Raw genomic sequence first — 22,135 nt, forward strand, 5'->3', positions numbered from 1 at the left:
TGACAGGAGCATCCCTCACAGACAGGTCTAATTAGGTACTTAAAAGTTAAGTACTGGAATCTCAAACTTGGACAGAGTCACCAAGGGCCCGACAGGGAAGGAAAGATCTCCAAAAGTGTGACTGAACCCATAGCAGCCACAAGTGCTACAACCTACTCTGCTGCAGCAGTTGCATGTCTGAAATACTCTCCAAAGGCAGAAGAGACCAGGATTAAAATGTTCTCATGGGGCTCTGAAGCCCTGATCTCTTCCTTGAACTAGCAGGCTATGTACACTGAGTTTTATCCGTTTTACATGCTCCTCCTCTGGCCCTGAAATCTTGGCTACTAGATTTACATGGCACAACTTCTGTAAATAGCACTGAAGAAGTATGAAAGGAAGAGAATAATGAGAAGAAATTAATGTTAGAAATTACAAAAAGGAAAGGATATATTTGCATTACAACTCAAGAAAAAGAATTATACAGAAAGTCCCATATTTCCCAGGAGGGAATAAACACATGGTTTTACTCCAAAGGCCAGAAGTTCCCATCATGTTTATGCAGACAATATATTAAATGTATTTGCAGAGAAACAACCAGATGCTCTCATCCACCACTGTAGTTAGAGGCTAAAAAGCAGACGGTGGAAGAACAGTACATCCCTTACAAATGAGTCTTTCTAAATTATGCACAATTCTTAAATATTTGCTAACTTCCTGGTACCCTGGTTATCACAGCAGTGACAGCAATAACCTTGTCAAACATATGGAAAATTAGAAATCTGAGCATTTTCAATCATGGTTATTTCAGTCTGAAATAATTTACTCACTTCAGGAAAATCTTTCTGATTTTCAGACTTGTCAGTCCTATTGAAAGTCCTATATTTACTACTTAGTTGTAAAGCACCAGGACTGTTGAACATCACAGGAGACCTCTGGTGTACCTTTATTGTTCTTCACATCACTGTATGGCTTAAAGATGCTTAAAAGGATGGAGAAGGTAACTGTTGAACTCAACACACAGATTCTTACAGAATCATCCATGTAGTCAAAATTAGTTCTTAGAAACTGCTTTTACTTTATTCAGTAAAGTTCAACTTAATGGTTACTTTATGATTTTCTCAGTTAGTACCACTTCAACTCCTTGCTAGAATTTTCCATTCCAGCAAAAGAATTAATATTTTTGCTCTTGAGACTAGAGTTTTCTCAGAGAATCTGAATTTTCATCATCCACACAGACTGCATTGCAGATATCCCTTTACAGAAACAGTGTTGGACCTTTTAGCACACCTATTTATTGATTTATGGTTTACAGTACTTTTAATTAAAGTAGTATTGAGTTCACACCAAGCTGAAGCTTTGCTCAGTACTATGACTATTATGGGGATACTAATGCCCAGCATGCCCTCACCAAAAGGACATGACTCTGGCAGGCACACACGTGCAGCAAAATCAGCTGCTGCTACAAACACATGCACACATCTCTGTGCAATGCCTAGGTTTTATCACACAAGAGGAAGCACGAGAGGAAACACAGCATTGCAGACCCACATAGACACACACAGATTATTTTTCAAAGCAGCAGGAAGGCAGGACCACTCCTTGTACTGTATGATCTTAGGCAAAGTCTTACATGATGGGACAGTGGAAAGATTACAGGTTTGAATATAATATGTAGTCCATGTTATCCCTGTAGGGAATACTTAAAGCAGCTTGATTTGCTGCAGATGCACAGAAACCAAAGTAGTCAGCATTTAGTAAAATAACAGAGACTCTGCAACATATACTCAAGAAATCAAAGAATTATTATAACCTCTGCCTGGCTTTGCTTTTTGCCTTCTTCTTTTTGTTTGTTTGTTTCTGAGAGAAATATAGTGGGAAAACCTAATCTGGAATCACAAACTCAATAGGCAAGCATAACAAGATTGCCAACTAAATTAGTCTACATAAATAGTAACCCCAATGGCTGTGTTTTGGCAAAAGATACAAAAAGTATCTTCTCTTAGAAGTCTGACCTAGTAGCAAGAAAACCAAAACAAAACAAAAAACCCACATGCAAACCAAATCAATTACAAATCAAATATTCCTAAACAGAAAAGATTAATTTCTGCAATCAATGCAAAGTAATTAAAATGGTTTTTGAACTTGGTTATTCTCAGAGTTACTTGGAAATGTAGATGAATGTTCCTTCCTGTCTTAGTTTGTTCTTAAACTATAAGTAAACTTGTAAAATTAGATGTGCAGTATCTGACATGAAATCACAACTGATTTAGCTGTGCTCTAGTACTACAAAATAACTCCATATTACATCAAACAAGCAGACTGGAATTAATCAGTGTACTGAATTTATACTACAGTGAACAGAGTTTAGCAGTAACTGACCAACAGCAGGTGTAAGTGTAAAATCCAAACAGGGGTTTCATAAATTAGACTAGCTTGCTAATTTTCACTTTAGATGCTCATTTACTATCATAATGTCTCAAACATGCATCACCACATATCTTGAAAAGACTGTTCCTAAGCTGTCAACTTGTTACTCAAAGGTGTATCTGCTTGGCACGTACCAGAATGCTTCCATTTGCTATTAGAGAAATAAGTATACTCCCATAAAATTAAGACAAATTATCCATGTCAGTTTTGTAGAGCAAAACAGCCTTTTCCTACAGCTTCATTCATGGAGCAGGGCACCCTCTGTGGCTGCTCAGTGGGGGAAGCTCCAAGCTGAGGCAGGAGCCCAGCAGCAGGCACGACAGCCAACTTCAGCCCAGTGAGCCTTGGTACCTTTGCCATTCCCCTAGTGGGAAGAGATGAGTTTCTCCAGAGAACAATTCAGACTGGGAGCCCAACAGAGTTGTCTCAAGCCTCTTGTCTCTTCCCATTGTCTAGAGAAGGAATCTAGAAAGTTTAATTTTGTAGCATAGAGTTACTCCCAACACTGGCTAATGACTAAGACATCTGTTGAGACTCATTAAGAGCTTGATTTTCGTTTATTCCTGTGGTGTCAGGAAGCTTCAACACCCCCAGATAACACAATGTTCCTAATGGTCACATTTAAATTATGACATTAATTTAAAAACACTCAGCAGCGTGGGCAAGCAGTGGGCTATTGGGGTGCCACAGAAATGTGCTGTACTACTCCTTTTCCCATCTGTTGCATTGCCACCATACTTCCAGTGGCAGGGGAAGAACTTAGAGATGAGTTTCCACAGTAGATGACCCAGCAGCAAGTTTCTAAAGACTCTGAGATGACTTTTTTCTGCATCACAATGCCATTAGTATTCAAGGGCAAAGATAGACTGGCATCCCAAACAGAAAACTCACTGTTGTTCCTCTAGGGATGTACTTGCTGGGAAATGTCAGTAAGCAAAGCAAACAGCTGGTTGTCAAGTCTAAGTTCAGATCTGCATGCAGAAATGAATAAGAAAATTACAGTTTGTCTGGGTAAATATGTGAAAATATAATACTCAAAACCAGATTTGAACTAGATAAAGTATATGTAAACTCTATATTCTTATAGTGCTTGAAGATGAAATCACACATGAGCCTCTACAGCTACAGCAAAGCTGAAGAGAAACTCCCTTAAGGGAAATTGTGAGAAATTGTTATGTATGGTCCTGCCTGCCAGTTCTAGTTCCACTTCTCAAGAGGGCTGGCAAAGGTCAAGGTTGGGGAATCCCAGGACAGAGGTAATGCTGGTAGAAAAGCTGCTCTGTGGGTCATACACTAATTTCCTGTAAACGAGAAATACCTCCAGGCAACAGCAACACTCCAAAAGCTTTAACCAGGTCAGAATCTTTGAATTAATACTCATCTTTTTCAGAAACCACTGATCAACAAGGGTCTTCAGGGAGGCTAAGCAGAAAAACTGTCAACATAAGAAATAAAACTATATTTCCTGAGTGTAATTATATCTTCAACTGTATTAAACCACTGCAGTTGAAAAAAAAAGTGGGAAATTCCATTTCTGAAAACTTTTTTTCTGAATTCTCAGAATTATTCATTAAAAGGATTTTGGATCTGACAAACCAGAACACATCATTAACTAGACACTGATGACACTGAACAGCTGTTAGGACAAGTTCATCTAAAAACCTAGGAAAAATGTTCCTCCAACACTTTCATTGTAGTAATGTGCCTGGGTTTGTATCATAGACAACAAATGAATGTAATCTCATTTATTCTCTTTGCCTTTCAGTCATGAATACCAGCTGTCAGGTTTGTTCTTGGTATTTTGAGACAAATTTAAGTTTTTAAATATATGTTTTAAAATAAGATCAAGTGCTCCATATTTTGCTTCCCCATTGCCTCTGCATTCACCTAAACAAGTAGTCTGAAAATATCTGTTTTACAGAACACAAATAAACTAGCCTACAAATAGCTGCTAAATTACATTTAATGTAGCTGTTCAACAATATATGTTAAGCCCCAGCTAGTGAGGAATAATTTATGCTAAGATGCCTTCAAATGTTTAGAAAAAATCTCTGATACAGCTGAGTGGAAGAAGACTGTTCCATTTTACACCAGATCAAGTGCCCAGCATGATTTCTTAGTGTTGAGAGTGGCACTGCAGCCAAGGAAGCCTGCAAGGATCTTATCAGTGCTGATTCCCAAGAGGGGCATTACAGAGCACCACAATGTGCTCTATGACACACAGGAGCACAGGACTTTTCAGCCAGAGCCACTGTTGTGTTGCAATTGCTTATTTGGTGTCTTTCAGGCAAGGAATAACCTTGTGGTATTGCTAAGGAACAAAGAGAATTGTATACACTGCTATTCTTTTGTTTCACTCTTGTTCTTTTACTGTCAGGCCAGAAGGGCACTGGACTGTGGTGGTGGTTCTTCAGATGCCAGCAAGGATGGCATTTCACAAAGGACATACAATCAGTCAGCAAGCAACTTCTGCAAACTCTAAATTATTTTGCTTTGTCCTAGTTCATCTGTTGCTTCTTTGGTTCTTTGATGTCGTGGAAGAATGGCCAGATAATACAGCCTGGATTGCGAAATACAAATGCAAATTAAAAATCACAGAATAGGGTCTATATAACACAGCAGGCTCACCTAAAAGCTTTTCATCCAGTGGCCGTGGATCAAGTCTTTAGAGCAGAGCAACCACTCAATAAGATTGCAGGTGTTTCATCCTATTCTGGACCTGACATTTCATTAGGGCTTTACAAGGTTCAGTACATTACAGTTCCTTTGAGCCCCTGTAGGTTTTGGCAGATTTCAGAAGCAAGGTCCAGTGTTTACAACTAGAAAGACAATATTTGCTAAACTACTGAAATAGTCCACAGGCTAAATAGACAAATTCAAGAACTTAAAATGGGATTATTCCAAGATATCAATAAGAAAAATCAGAAGTCCACATAACATGAACCTTTTGAGCAAACATGAATAAAATGAAGTTGCTTTCATTTAAAAAGAAACTTGATTCTAACTATGAGCTCAGACTTTAAGAATGAAGTACTGGAAGAGACTGCCTGAATCCTAAATGACTTTAGAAGGAGATTAAGGAGATTTTGGTCTAAGAAGGTCAATGAAGTTGAAGTTTTTTTCACTTTTGTGGAAGGGTGAACTTACTGACCTGAGGATCGGCTCCCTGATGTAAGCTGGAAAACAACTCTGAAGGCACAGGGAGGTTAAATCCAGATCTAGGTGATGTAACCCATCAAGAATCACCTCAGTGGGAGCTCAACACATCCCAAAGTCATTCTTTTAAATTCAATACAGGCTACAGTAGTGGCTGGGGTAGATAAATTCAGGTTCAACAGTTTATTGTGATTCAACAAAGCTCAGACATAGGCCACTGCTGTTGGTAGGTAATTCAGGTAGCATAATTATACTATTCAGCACATATTAAAAACAAGAGCTGATGCACTGACTGGTTTTAGAATTAAGAAACACTAGTCATTGCAGATCTGAGCCTCAAAATGCAGAGCATCTGCAGATACTACTGAATTCTTCTGGACTTATAATAAACTTACTGCATCTGTAAATTAGACTTTTACATGTCTGGCCACTGTGGTGATTATTGTTGTTATTAAAAGAGAGTGCAGAAGATCTAAATAAAACACACAATGATGTTCTTCATCATTCACTTATTTCTTTCCTGTAACAGCCTGCTGTACTGCTAAGAAAAAATAAAATACAATTATGCGTTATAGCATAACACTTAATTAGCTTTACAAGAACACATTAAGCAACACACCAGATGCTAATGAAATTCTGAAAGTCCATTTTGTAATGAAGCACATATGTACTAACATATTTTAATTTCAAACTGGTTTAGGGATTACAAAAAGAAATTGGAAGTTACAACCTCAAGTCTGCACACTGACATGCAAGAAGAAAAATGTTATTGGGACTAGGATTTATAGTTTAAACAAAGTATCACTATCAACAATAAGATATCCCACATAGCCAGTGCATTCATCAAGTTAAAACAATTATGACAGCTGGGGACATTATTGGTAAGTTCCCTAAAGATAAAAAGAAATACTTGGTCAGAAACAGTTGGTAGTTTGAAGGCAGCCTATGAAAGCCTCAAAGAAAAAGACCTGTAACCCATTTGATGAAAAGTGACTGAAGATCTGCAAAAAGGGAGAGATGATCAAAGGATTAAGCCAGGAAAATTATCCATTTATAATCCTTTAAAGATACCAGTGTGATGCTCTTAAAACTTCTATTTCTGCCTAAATGTAAAGTATCTCTCCGAGGACCCAGTTCAAAGACAATTGAAGTCACAGAGAAACAAATTTTGAATAATCCTGAAGACATCAGTAATTACTGTCATTATATTGCCCTGTTCGAGGGCAAGTAAAAGCAGCACATGGTCTCCAGCTCTCCAGTAAGCCCAGAGGAGGGATCTGAGCCAGACCATGCCTTGTCCCAAGTTCTCCTTTATTGGTTGACCTGCCAGCACTAACTGTAGCCTCTCTTCCTCCCCCTGCCCATGCATGGAAAGCTCCAAAGTGGTGCATCCGGTCACAATAAACAGAGAAACGTACAGACAAGATTTCTGATGACCTCACTTCATATTATGTAGAGCTTTGTGGCTGGAGTAATCTGAGTTTTTGTGAGCCTTCAAGTTACTGTGGTACCAGTAGAGTCAGATGTCTGCAATGATTGGAAGCAGCCAAGTGGCCATTTCAGGATTGCTGGGCATAGATTTGCAAAGCTCAAGTGGCTGCTTCTTACTCTTAAGTGTACCAAAAACTGGAGTTCTACCCAAAGTAAATGGAAACAGAGCAATTCAGAATTAATCTGCGTTTGAAAATCTGATTCTTTAACTGTTGAGACAGCACTTTATAACATGGATATCTCTGCTGGCAGATTGTGGCACTGCACAGCTGTGCTAATATTCTCACTGTAATAAGGTAAAGAGAATATCTCTTTATTCTTAAAGAAAAAACAGACCAGCAAACAAAACCAACCCAGAAACAAACCATAAAATGAGCTGGCTGTTTTACAGCAATTCTCCAGACACTCCACACCTAATCCCAGCAATATTGTAGACACTAATTCAAAAGATATTCTTAAAGACTGAAGTAAAACAGAAACTCTAGCAACTGAATTGGTGTTTGGCAGCACAATTATTGTTTCCTTCTACAGTTTCAAAACATTCAAACTCTTTTAAATAACCAGAAGAAACTGCTACAGGAGCTCATTCCATGACCACTGTCCAGAACTACATTACTGCAGCAATTTGGACAGCTTCCAGTTCTCTACAGAATGTGGAAGAGTTTTTACACATTTTATTGTCTAATAAAACATGCATTTTTTCAGGCATAGGTGGAACATAAAAATTCATCTAATGGGTTTATGTGAAGCTGAATGAGTACAAAAAAGAGAACAAAATGGACAAGAGACATTTTTTAAACATAATGAAAAATAAAGCCAGAAAATTCTTCCTTATTTTTAGATTAGCAGTTGGATCTATGCTATTATTATGCAGTTCTGCTTTCACCCCTCCTCTTAATATATTGATTTTTCTTTTCTGCTAATGAACTAGGCACTCTGACAAATGTAAACATCCCAGAGTTCAGTAATTTCGATACATAAACCTGTTAGGAAACCTTTAGAGAGATATTCTGCAGTAGTCACAAAATGTTTATTTTACTAGTCACTTGTTAACACCAAAGTACATAAATGTATATAATTGCTCAAGTCCTCCACAAGCCACTCTTACCTGGTTGAAGAACCTGGACAAATTGTTTGACTTATTCTGTACTCACATTCTCAGCACGAGCTGGAAACATTCCAGAGGAATAAACCACCCAACAGATGTTAATTGTGCACTAGACCACACTGCATGACTCCACATCCCACACAGTTTTAAATATTGCAATTACTCAAAGATACAAGGGCAGGCTCTCCAGACAGCCTTTCACACCTTAAAAAATTCTTTTGGGAAACATGCAAGGAAGCAAGACAAAGAGCTTAATGTAAAACACACAAACAATTGTGATGCTTCCAAAGAGCTCTCCCAAATTTTTCATGTTTTACACCAAGGTGTTAAAGATTCAAACACAGGAAGGTGGTGTTGGGAGGAGTCCCTCAGAAAATTTTTCTCACCTTACCAACACAAAGATTTGGGCTTGGAGTGCTAGGATTGAGGACAAAGGATGGCTGATGACTTTCATATTCCAGCTGAATAGTGGGATGGAGGTGAGAAAACAGAACCCCAGCACCTGGGGGTCAGGAAAGGTTTTTTCCCTGTGTACTGGCTTGACTTTTTGGGCTTTTCTTTGGGCAGCTGCAGAAAAAGGAGCCACTGCTTGCTCTGGTGAGAGCTTTTTTTTCTGTCTCTGCTCTTTGCTTTTCCCCCTCCATCTCTGGGCAGTCTGAGCTTCAGAGAGAGAGAGGAGAGTCATGGCTGCTTCGAGACACGCTGCAGACTTTTTTTCTTCCTGGGGATAGACAGACTGCAAGGAGATTCCTGGGAATTATCACCACTCTCAGCCTTTCCTTCTTCGTTTGGAACAAGAGAGGGAGAGGGAGGGGGAGGGAGGGAGGGGGAGGGGGACCATGTGTTTCACCCTGTCTCTGCTTCTCTGGGAAAAGTGAGAATTCACCTCACAGCCAGCCAAGGTATGACACTGACACTGTCCATAAATAGAACTGCTCCAGGAGGAATCTACCGTTTGGGGGTTGTTCTCTTTTGTTTTTACTTTTGGTGCTGAGGGAGTAGTTTGCTCTGGTCTGTTTACAGTTATATCTATATCTATAGTAGTTAAGAATAGGTATCCTTCTTATATCCATTTTCTAATTAAAGTTCCCTTTTCTTAAATTTAATAAGGAGTGACATGATTATTGTGGGGGAATCCTCTCCTCTGCTTTTTGGTAAACATTTTGGTTTTTCCGTCAAACTAAGCACAAGGAAAACAGAGAGGTTCGAAAAAATGCAAGAGGCTTTGGGTGGGGGGAAATAATAAGACAACAAGTGAACAACCTAGGAAAATCAAAAGGCAGAGAGAAGTTCATGTTCCACAGCAGCAATGCTGTGTCTGGGATGCTCTACAGGCCTCTGGCTGCAAGGCGGGGGCGGGGGGGAAACCTGTGGATCCAAAACCTCCCACTACAGGTTGTGAGTTTGAATTCTACAGTCAGTTCTGCAAATATCTCCACATTAGGTCTGAATGAGTACTGGAGAGATATCTCAAGTTCTGATCTGTATTCTCTGACTAAAAATCACCTTGTCTCACAGCAGTTTTTGCTTGAAAAGCTTCAGATAAAAGCTGGCTGACTTACATTCTCCCTTCCCTTCTACCCAGGGCATTCACCTTGTCTGAGTCATCATCAGTGCTTCAGATATTTTTTAAAGACATCTTTCCCTCTGTGTTTATACAACTTATGCATAACAGGGCCATGATCTTAGTTTGGGTATGATTTTTATTTCTCCCCTCTACTGACCTTTAAAGAAGGTCCAATTAAAATTCTGAAAAATCTGAAAGAATTATTTAGGTTCAAACATTTCTCTTTCAGCCTTGTTGTGGTTGGCAAGCTAATATAAATTTTAAAGAGAAAACATTTTCCAGAGCTGTTCTTTTGGTGAGAAAAGACATTAGTTTTCTTTTAGAGACTGCTATCCAAATATAATTAAATAGGCTTACAAAATATATTTATTTTCCCTCAAATGGAAACCATATTTTAAAGGAAATTTGAACATGTAACTTTTAAGCAGAATCAAAGGAGCTTATCAACATACAAGTCTTTTATTGTCTGACAGGCATGAAAATTTCATCTGAGTAGAGATTGATTTGACGCCAACTTGCTGCAATTAGAAAGTAATTAGCATTCTTTCAAACTGAGGGCCAGAAGAATGGCCTAAGGATGACATTCAGTTCAGTGAATAAGTAAGAAAATTTGTTTCTCCTGCTTTTGAATAAGTGACGATAGAATCAGGAAATCGGTGGCTGTACTGCAAACTCCACCTGCTACCTCTAAGGCCACACATATAAACAGAGAACTTGTTAGTGAACACAATATTTTGACTCTGACAAACAAGTCTGCTAATAGGTTTTTTGATTAACCAACATCTCTTCTTGCTCTTTTAAGATGCTGCCTCACTGGAATTTTTGACTAAAAGTGCTCCATTCATTTTTGCACTAAGGATGGAAACACTGTGAAGACAACCAGACCTCATATCCTGTTAGTTCTAGTTCAGTTCTTTGTAGAGGCATTGTTTCTTATGGCTCTTTTTCAGGTTTTGATTTTTCACTTCAGTCTCTGTGCAAAGGTATGAAGCAGCCTTGAACATGTGATAAAAATCTTCTGCACCTTCTCAAAATACCATAAATCTTTAAATACACCTTACAGAATTATTCTCTTTACGCAAATACCAATGTTAAATTACATCATGAGCTAGAAGCAACCAAGAGCAGCACATGCAGATACAAATACTTTGCTCATACTCTACTCATTACCTGTTACTTCTATTTCACTGGCTAGCATCCTGTTAGGAAACTTGCTGGAAGTACAGAAACCAAGAACACAAATATTTGAATATTTGAAGAAAAGCCATTCCATACTGGAAAGAAACAAAACCACAAACCAGTGATCTCTCAGATATTTTTTGCAAGCTTTATATTTTTATGCCTAAACCAGGAAAGAATGGAGAGATTAGAAGACAAGGGATCACTGCATCTCCATTTAAATGGTATCTACTGGGACATCTTTTCTCTCAGCATCATCTGTGAATAATCGTTTCCTGGAACTAGGGGCATAAAGAGAGTGAATTATAGTATGCAGTGCAGGAGAAGGTGAGCTAAAGACAGGTCAGGATTCTCTTTTTCTCTCCTGTAAACATCATGTTTCCTGATAATGACACCAATAAATATGCTCACACTGGAAATAGGCACGTGAACCAGTTGATGAGTTTTGACATCACCACTGGACATGGGTCTAACCACTATTTCATGCCTTTCATTAACAGCTCTGAATTGCCAGTAAAAGAGAAACACAAATATTTACAAAAACCTTACAAACATCTGAAATAAGGGACAAGAGTAAAAAGCCAGCCCCAAAGCTGAAGGGAAGAGAGAAGGCATTTGTTTCCTGACTAGAAAAACTCAGTTCACAGAGAAGATTAAATTTATTCTTCTAATTAGAACCTTGTTACTTTTGAATTCTATGCAGCAGTGTGGGAAGGAATTCACAGGGGAAATAGCATATGAGCCAATGTTAATGCTCAGCAACAACCACAACAGACAGGGTGTAACCACAGGTATAATTGTACAAGTTTCCATTTCTTCATTTTAAGGACTGAAAGAAGAAAAACTTTAAGCAGTAAAAAAAATAGTTACACCACCGGGAGTGAAAATTTTTAACAAGTCATTCACTAGGAATACACTTGGTCTGGCAGACTTAACAAACAATAACTGCTATTACATACACACACTAAAAAAAAAAAATTAAAAACCTACGAAAACCAAACAAAAACCACCACAAAACTCCCCAAACCAAACAGCAAATACAACAGCCCCTTATTTTCTCTTAAAAAGGATGTTCTGGCAAGAGCCCAAAGGGAGTGCTCAGTAAAGAAAAGTAATTTTTTAAAAAAGCATACCAAAAAAACCACCCAAAAATCCCCCAAACCCAACAAAAACAAGAAGAAAACTTAGGAGAGTACTTAGTATAGGAAAAAACATAGTATTTTGTTGGAAAACATTCTTTTAGGAAAAAGGTAAATGCTGCTATAGCCACTGATGGGAAAGCAAAATCAGTAACAGGGATAGTTGACAGAGCCATTACGGGTGAAGAATCCAATTTAGAGTGGACACACTTTCAAGAACCATGCACAGATCCCAAAGGGAAGCAGAAGTGAGCTAAAGAATGACTGAAAGAAAAAATATAATGAACCGGCACATAAAAAGGGGAAGTCCCCCCCTTGCACTCTGACCTTGGACAGCTGTGGCAGAGCTCTAGGATTTTACATTGGAGACTCCACATGAAGAAAATAAAAAAAAGTAAATCCCTAGCTGCTAATTTTTTTACATGGTACTTTCACTGCTGTTCTTATTTCACCCGAGAGCACAATTATAATGTCATGTCAAGATGAGCTTTCTGGTTAAAACTTGGTCCAGATTTGTATCAACACTGAAGTTAATGACATTGACCTTCAAGGGTGATAGGTTGCTTGGTAAACATTTATATGTAACCATAAAACAAATTAACACTGAATTCTCAGTTATATGTCACTGCCATGGGGGTGTAATGCAACCTCAGCAATCCTCCATGCAAACACTCTCTCAGAAGAGCTCTGATAGAAAATGGATCTATCAAAAATCTGTAGAAGAATGCAAAGAACTGCTTTGCTTATGAGTGAAACTGGGGATTAGCATAAATAAGTTTAAGAAACAAGATACGTATTTGCATCTACATGAATGCTTAAATTCAGGAACATACTATGATAAAAAGTTTTGAATTCACATGTCTTGTTGGCTTGAAACCAAGGCTGAAGATTTCTGTAGAATATATACCATGGTGGAGCTGATGTTAACAGTTCAACATAAGGTGAAATTCTACAGGCTTTACCACACAAGGTCAGAGTGAGTGGTCAAATGTCCCAGATTGTCCTTAAAAGCTATGGATTCATAATAAGAATAATTTCTGAAGCCATGGAATGAAAGAAAACCATACCTTTACTACATTGATGAGGATAAAAGGCTCCCTTTCCACACCCAAAGGAAGGAGATTATATCTCAACTAACCCTTGAATGATCATAAAAGGCCCTTTTTAAAGTCAAACTCCCTCCTGATCAGGTAACAATGAGCACTTCAGAATAAACGTCCCAGAACTAATGGCTTAAACAAAATTATTTAATGTGTCATTACAATAACTGGGTAGTTAATTATTTTCATGTTTCCCACCAAGGAAAATATTTGCTGCAACTTTGGAAAACCCATTTTGCTGCCAGACTGTTTGGTCTCTCTGTGAATGTAGCAAATGGGTTCACTTACAAACTGCTGACTATTTTACTTAACTTGCATACAACTTTGAAATAGAAATAAAAGACAAAGAGGTAGTTCTTCTGGAATAAGTGATTACAGTGTATTCAGGTAGTTTAAAATATCATAAAACTTATTTTCTTTAAAGAGAAAGCCTATAACCCCTTCTCGAGCAGATTATTCTATTTTCCTTGCCTATCAAAGTAAGTAAAAGGACAACTCTATTTCTCCCCCTCCTGCCATGGTCCCTGTTGTTACCAAAAGGATTGCTGACAGAAAAGTTCCCCTGTCTCTCATCATTAAAATAGAATTTCAAACTTGCCTGAATTTTCTCCACTCTCAAATCTATCCATGTGAGGGGTGATACAAAAGCTCTAAGCCATTTAAATCCATAATTTAACTGTTCTCTGGTCCTAATTAGGCAAATCAGCAAGCTAACATCCACATGTTGCTCACAGATAACTGTGTGGTACCACATTGGGCAAGAGCTTCTTCACCAGTTTCCAACAGCATTTTTTAGCCTTCATAGGCTGTCTCAGGCAAAAACCAAAGGAGCACCACAAAGAACAAGGTGAGAATAAGAAATACAGCCAACTGTGAGGCTTCAACTACTTTCCCTGAATATTGATGCAGCCAGAAACTAGGTTGAAAGCAAATATTTTTGTGTGGGAATGAGGGGAACTGCATGAGCAGAGAGAAAGGGAACAAAGACACCAGCTTGGAAGTAGCTCCCACAGCCTTAGAAACACAGTTGACATGACAGAAAGATTTAGAGTTCAATATAGTTTGAAAGCAGCTGAGAAATGGAAAGGATTTATGTATCCCTTGTTTTACTCTCATTGTGTTTGTATTTTTAATTAAATATGATTGCATATGAGAAACAACTAACTTCCTTAACCTAACAAAAACAACCTACAAGACCCAGAGATTTTGCCTAATTAGCCATATCAAATGAGGAGAGGGGATAATACAGCTGCAAGTTTCAGTTTTAATAATTGGATATAGCAATAAGACTGACATCTCTGAATGTCCTTGGGATCACAATTTCTTCTGGCAATAAAACATTCAGAATGGTTATGGTGAGCGTTATGGATGTTTATTAACATAACAATGCATTCTGGTTCCACAACATGCAGGTCGTGCATAATGGTGCTACATGCATTATTCATATTGTGCAAGACCAAAATAATTCATCGCTTCAGTCTTATGGATTCATAATTTAAGATGAAGAGACAGATTCTCACTTACAACAGTGATGTTTATTCTGCTCTTCATTAGGTTCATTTGAGTCTCATACAGATACAGAGCAGAGAATGTGACCTAATGTATCAATCAATATGAAAAATAGTTAACAGCGTTTCTGAGCACCCTGATAATCTCAGAGTTAAAAGCAACATCATGTGTTAAACCTAACAGATGGAAAACAATATTATATAAAATACCAAACTGATAATTGAGAGTAAGAGCACAAAGCAGATTGTGTGGCCAGAAACCTTTTATCTCCTATTGTTTTTCCTCTGCCTCTAGTAGCTCCAAATTTGGAAACAAATTAGCTTAAATTTATTTTGTGGTTTAGAGGACTTAAATAACAAGGACTAGTTAAAGATACAACTTCAACCTGGTAACTGTGTCTGCCTTAACATAGTTAATAAAAGAAGTGTTGACAGATCCCCACCTACAAAGTGCTAAAATACCAATCAAAATGTCACCTGTGGCCAGCCCTGTCTCAACAACTCTCATCTCCTGACCAGCTGAGGGGATGACAATTGTCATCTCAGTAGCTTCTATATCTTTTTATACAGGGCACTACAAAATAAATTTCAGTGCAGGCTATACTGAAATACCATTTGTATACCATGAATATTATCAGTTTATATTCTTCTTAAGCAGCATAGAACAGTAAATACTATTTTACATTTATTGATCTACTGCTCCTAAGTTCAGTTTTGGATCAAGCATACTATTCAGCAATTTCAGAGAGAAAGTGTCCAAGACATCCAGACAAAAAAAAATCTTCAGAAACAAAATCCGAAATGTTGAAATATTTCATTCTGATATTTTCAGATACAATATTTGTTTTTTTTACCTTAAAAATGAAAAAAAATAATTTTTGTTAGGGGAAAATTATATTTTTAAAACAATTTTGTCAGTCCAAAACAACTGATGTTGAAAGCTCTAACACTAAGAAGAGGACAAGTGACAGATTGCAAACATTTTAAAAAAAAAAGAAGAAACAGAACATGAGTATGGTGAACCTGACCATTGTATTCATATGTAGGGCATGATGACCCAAAATCAAGGACTTTCCTGAGCCAGATGATAAAAACAGACTAGGGTGCTTCACAGAATACCAATTATAAGCAATCAAAGCAACTCTGAGTACAGTTTTGATACATAAAACCTGACATATTTCCCTGTAGCTGGGCAACCTTCACCACTGCACCCCTGCACACCGAGACTACTCTGTGCAATCATCCACACAGCTGTTGCTTCCAGGAGGCACAAGTCAGATACCAGTTTGAAACCTCTGTGAACAAACAGTCCTGAAAATGCTTTGTAACCTGAGCCATTTATACCTCTCTCTGCAGACTTTTAAACTTTGCTTTTTAAGCATTAAGCTTGACAGCTGTTTTGACGTATAAATCATAGCCATAAATTAGGTCTGAAAACACTTTGGTGTCTGACAACAAGCAGAGAGAAAGGATGGCACTTATCTAGAAAAGCAATGAAAAATGACACAAAGCACAACCTTGTTGTGTCCTTGGATGCAGCACAGACACGCTCAGAGAGGGCTGCCCTGTGTGAGGCAAAGGGAATGTGCCTGCCCTGGCTGACCAAGGCAGAACAACTCCCTCTGACACCGATTCCATCACCAACTCCCAGCCTGTCACTGGCTTGTTGTTGACAAGCCTCTTCATGTCCAGTTTCTAAAACATTCTTTCATTTTGTTTCCATCAGAGTTCACATCTCGTATCCATCCACAAATTACCCTTATGCCTTTTAAATATCAAGCAAAGTCAAACAAGAAGTGGTGAATCCTTTGCATTACACTAGTCAAAACACATCTGCCCCAAACTTCTACTGTATTTCACAGTTTACTCAATGTTTGAGTTTTCGGAGCACAGCAGTGGCATTTTTCCAAGTCCAAATCCAATCAGTCTTTTCATTATACAGAGTATAAAAAAGTAATTTATTGCTTTATATTGCCATTTTTTTAATCTGTGTGTAACAAAAATTTCTTATTTGATCGTTTATCTAGGACCGAATTTTGTGTCTTAGTTTTACTGATCACATAATCTGATTTTATTTTCTTTTGTTATTAGAGACTGAAAACAGTAAAACAAAAAAGCATATTTACTACTTTCAGTTAGGAACTGAATTTCCCACCTGAGTCAACGAGTCAGTGTATATGTGGTGTCAAGACTCTACTTGAATATACACACATGCTTAAACAGAAAGATACCAAAACTTCATCAGCAGGAATGCAATCAAGTAATGTCTGTGATATCTGAAGGAAAGAAGCCAAGTTCCAGAATTGTAAGGAGAATTTCAGCAGAGAACAATGGCAGAGCTGTTGTTCAAGTCCTCAACTTCCAATCATCACGATAAAATAGTCAAGATTCAGTAACTGGGCTTTAACGGATATGATGTGACAGACTTTATCTGAGAAAAGAAATTGTCTGCATATGTTTGTTTTCTTTCGGCTCACAAGCATTTCTAAGAAATCAAGATTTTTTTTTTTTATCAAATTAATTTTTCTTCTCAGGAGTTCTGCTTTAACTGTTACGACCAACCACTTCACAAGTTCTTTGGGACAAGGAAAAATGTGCAATCTGCAGTTTTGAACAAAATTCCAGCACACAGTATAGTTAATTTAGCTCTAGATCTGCAGTAGCATTACATAGTTCTTGCAGCTTAATGTCTAAGAAGTAACACAGACAAATGGCCCTCACTTCTAAGAAAGCTGAGTGTCATGTTTGAGAATTCTTAAATGAGGAGCAAAACACTTTGAGAAAAATGCTTCCACAGTGGTTTATATTTTTAGGGTACTCATCTTTCCCAAAATTCTAAAATAATTTCTCTCTCAGGGGAGTTGCCTGTCATGTGATCTGTGCCCCATAACGTGCCTACAAAGAAATTGGGACCCACAAATCTGACCCTTCAGCCCCACCAGCAACAAAATCCTTCTCTCTCCAGCATTGCCTGTGGTGTTGGAGAATAGTTTGCTCGGCACATATGCTCTCTGAGTGTGAAGTTATTCCAGTGAAATGAAAGACAGTCTGATGTAGCCCATTCATTAATTTTCACAGCAGTTGGTGCCCTGTTGGCATTTCAAATTAACATAAGGAAAAGTTCAAGAGATTTAACTTCATTTCAAATCATGTCTACTACGATTTTCAAGAAATGTTACAAATAGATTAAATTGCATTAGCAAAAGCTAATTGCAGAGCAAAAGAGAAGAATATTAAATGCTAAGTACCAAACTAATTTCATAGTACCATAATTTTACCAGCTGACTCATTCCCTACATGAAAGCTCATGCTGCAGTAGCAGCAATGGTGACTGACTTACTGTGCAAAGCCAAAGTCCCCAAAGGTGCTGGTTCCAAGTTTTAAATGGCAACTTGAAAAGAAAGGATTTCAGTCCTGTTCATTGCAAAGCTCCAGACCCTGCCAACCCTCTCTGCAACTGAATCCAGGGTCTAAATAAATCTGTAATATATATAATAAGCTCTTCAGGGCTACTGAAAAACTGCAGAGCTCTTATGATGGTGCTGGAGTTTCCAGGCATTTGGCTTCAGCCTTTCATTTTCAAAACATTTTTGTACTAAACTATCCTGATCTGACCATGAAACAGGGAACTTACATTATAAACTCTGCAATCACAAATGCAACTGCAGCTCCTTATTCGTTTCTGCAGTAGTTGGTTTTGTTGTCTGTCCTTTAAGGTCACAGACAACTCAGGAAATTACATCAGTTCAAGAAAACTGGCCATTTGTTGATGGAGAGAATTAAAACACATCAGCTTTTTTCCTTAGAATAGAATATCCAAAGCCTTTTATGTCTTTCTTTCCTCCATGGTGTGTAGGGAATTTCTGTGTGAAAATGGTACACTTCTAATGGGAAAGTTGGTAACTCAAAAGAAGAAATAAAGGTGATAACACTGCAGAAACTTAAAAATTGTATCCTGGCATTATCTAATTACAAATCAGGGACCCATTAATGAAGCTGGATAAGAGCTGACAAAAGCACTGAGGTGCAACCACCTACAGGTATTAGCAGTGCAGACAGTAGCGTGTAAGTATCTCCCTTTGTATACGACAGAGAGAAATAGGTTCTTCAATGCTGTCATTTCTCTTTCTCTGTGGAGGAGTAAGAAGTGCTTCTTTTTCTTATTGCCTATTTGTTTTACCATTTCCCAGAGTACAGATGATAACCAAAGTCAGGTCAGTTGAATCCTGCTACCTGGACGCTACTGAGAAACCTAAATGAGGCACTGGCATCTTGAGAGACTGCACTGAAGGGATAGGTGGATGGATGGACAGACAGACAGATCGATATCTGCAGTTGGAGCAAAGGATGAAATTCATCAAGTTTCCAAGAAGAATTTACCTAATGGCAGGACCTACACTGCAGTGGCACTACATTGCTAAGGTCTGCATGTGTGTTGATAAAGAGACACGTTCTCACAGGAACAGGGCATTTCATTGACATTTTTCTGGCCTTATTTTTGCTCTAAAAAAAGCATGATTTCATGCTGAAACAGCAGCAGGAGCTGTAGAATCGCTGTGAACACGTGAATTCAAAGCTGAGTTACATGAAAAAGTAAATATCCAATGGTGCTTCACAAATAGTGCATGCAACAGGAGTAAGAGAAAATACCTGTAAGGAAACCATTTTATGCTTGTTACATTCAAATCATGTGAGGAACACTGTGAGTACATTTCTGAGCTCAGTAGACACAGAAGAACTACTGTGGTTTGTTTTCAAAGTAGAAACTGAATAAACAGAATCATTATAATAGCCCAGTGTTTGCTAAAACTGCAGATCCAAGAAATGAAGACTTTTTTTAAAAAAAAAGCATTGATTGTACAGTATCAATTAAGTGAGCTAAGGAATAAAGCTAGGAGACAGATGGAAAAATATGTAACTTAGTCTTTGTTTGCAATAAAACATTTATGTTAATTCATAGTAAGAGCTGGCCATGATGTTGCCTTAAATTACCTTAAACCACATAAGCTGCTCCTCCCTTTCTATAATCTAATAGTATAATGTTATGATCCAATAAAACATAGAGCCTCCACTTCAGCTGTGTGCCTGTGCTCACTTTCTCAGTGACACAGAGATGTGTCCTGTCCCAAGGCACACATTTCTTTGTGCCTTGTAACACAAAACCCTTGAAGAAACAGATCAGTCTGCAGACCTCTGTCTATTCCTACTTATGGGCATCAAAGCAAAAGAGCAGAGAGCAGAATGGCCAAAAGTCAGGAAAAAGAAAGCGAGATAGGCTGATCATGGATTCCCAAGTTCAAAGCCATCTTAGTCAGTCTAAGTTCCTGGAATGGCTCAGAGGCAGAAAACCTTGGTGGTGAGCAGGTAAGGGTCAGCTTCAGAGGGTATGGTAGCACAGCATGCTGTGTCACCAGGGCAGGGGTTCAGCCCTAGCATGGCAAGTGTTTGAACAAAGTTATTTGTTCTTCAGGCTGGGTAACAAAGTTCTTCCCTTCTGAATCAGTGGTATTAGACCAATGGAGCAATCTCTACTTGACAGTGTTAGCACACACACAGGAATAGCTTAAGGGCAGTTCCTTTTCCATTCCTTCCTCTTGGGTTCTTAAAGAAGTTTTTGGATGAATTCCTTCTACTCCCTCGTCATGCACATTTATCTAAAGACACCAGTTCATTTGCAGGTTCACCACTGCTTTTCTAACATTCAAAAATAATCAAAACACCAAATCCACTCCTTATAGAGACTCTATTTAAAGTTTCTGTAAATTTATAGATTGCTTTACAGATGCTGAAAACATCCAGCAATAGGCCCCATTTACTGTGCAAAAGGCAGCAATTATGAACAGTTAATTTTGAAGACTTTTCCTCCTTGGCCTCCTCCAGACCTTTGAGCTTTGTGGTGTGTTTGAAGGCCCTGGGGTTCTAAACAGGAGCTATTGCTTATTAGCAGTTTACTTGTGCATAAATACATGTGTCTATAGTGACTTTGCAACATTTCTTTGATTGAATGCAAAACAGTCATAGCTGCACATTCCACCTGGGACACAGAATTGTTGGGATCAGTTGATTTGGGAAGCTATAGAAAATAAAGCAGTGGAGTCATACCCACACTGGAAATGAAAGAGAGCTTCCACAGCTGCCACTGGGATGAAACTTGTAGGTTCATACTCCAGCTAACAGGTGCGAGGTAATACAGTATGCTTGAACTCAACTATGTTAGCACAGTCCAATCCCTAAACCTATAGCACAGCATGGAAAATAATAAAACTATGCAAAGGAATGAATGGTGGGATCCTTTAAATCCAAAGAATTAATTTCTGCCCATATGATACAATGTGCTGTGTGTGAAGTTTTAAACACCTTCCAGATCAACAGGAGACAGAGCAAAATGGACTGTAGCAAAGCTCTTTAGTCTCAAGCTGTTATCTCATCCATCTGAATAACTGAAAAAAAGTTGTGCTAAATTAAAGGCTGGAACTGAGGATCTCCAACTGCTGTCTGACATTTCAGCATTGCAGTTAAAGGTCTGCTCCTTTGGAGCAACCTCTGTTTTCCAAATGAAGCTTTAGGAATGTTTTTCAGTTACTTTTAAGAAGGTTGAAAAATATTAAATAAAAAAAAGAATAAGTATAAATATCAGACTAAACACTTGAAAATGCACAACATATTAAATTCATTACATAAATAATGCTGAGATACAGACATGTCTGTCAGCAACTTAGTCCCAGATGAGGAAGGGGACTTAGGAATTACCACATCCAGAGAGGAAGAGACAGTGGATCCTATCTTCCAGAAGACTTTCAAAAGCAATGGAAAAATCTTGGAGAGTGAAAAATTACCACAGGAATCAATAGTTTCTTTAACTGTAATTGTCTACAAACAAAAAGTGTATTCACAAAGTGTTTTTGTCTATATCAACAAACGTGGAAAAACAGTAGTAATAGCAGTCTGAGGAAATGGTGTGGCATTAGGAGTATTTCACAAGTGTTTCAATTTAAAGAGCCTTTCATCAGAAAACAGTGAATTTGACTAAATATTTCACAGAATTATATTGAGTTCTATATTTTGGGTAGTGAATGGGGATGAGGATAGAATTTCTGGGAAAGGCACATAATCCTGAAAAAAGCAATTGCCCTGCTGCCATCCTAATTCTTTCTGTGTTACAATGTTTAGTGGAGCACTACCTTTAGGAACATGGATCCAGGACCATACATGACATTAATCAGAGGATTTATAATGCAGGCATCATATTCTGCACATGCTGCTTAATAAACACACTACCACAATTTCATAGCAGGCAGAGGCTCTAAGGAAACCGACCCTGTACAGTGTTCTGTGCAGGCCTGAAATCCCTTTTTTTCTCCTGAAGGAATGCCAATCAGCCAACGAAATTTAAATGGACTATGCTTTGTTCTGCGAGGAAAGGTGGATTTATTTTTGGCAGTCAGACAACAATAAGATGGAATGCTTGCACCCCATAT

Source organism: Pithys albifrons, chromosome 8, assembly GCF_047495875.1.
Source record: "Pithys albifrons albifrons isolate INPA30051 chromosome 8, PitAlb_v1, whole genome shotgun sequence".
NCBI lineage: Eukaryota > Metazoa > Chordata > Aves > Passeriformes > Thamnophilidae > Pithys > Pithys albifrons.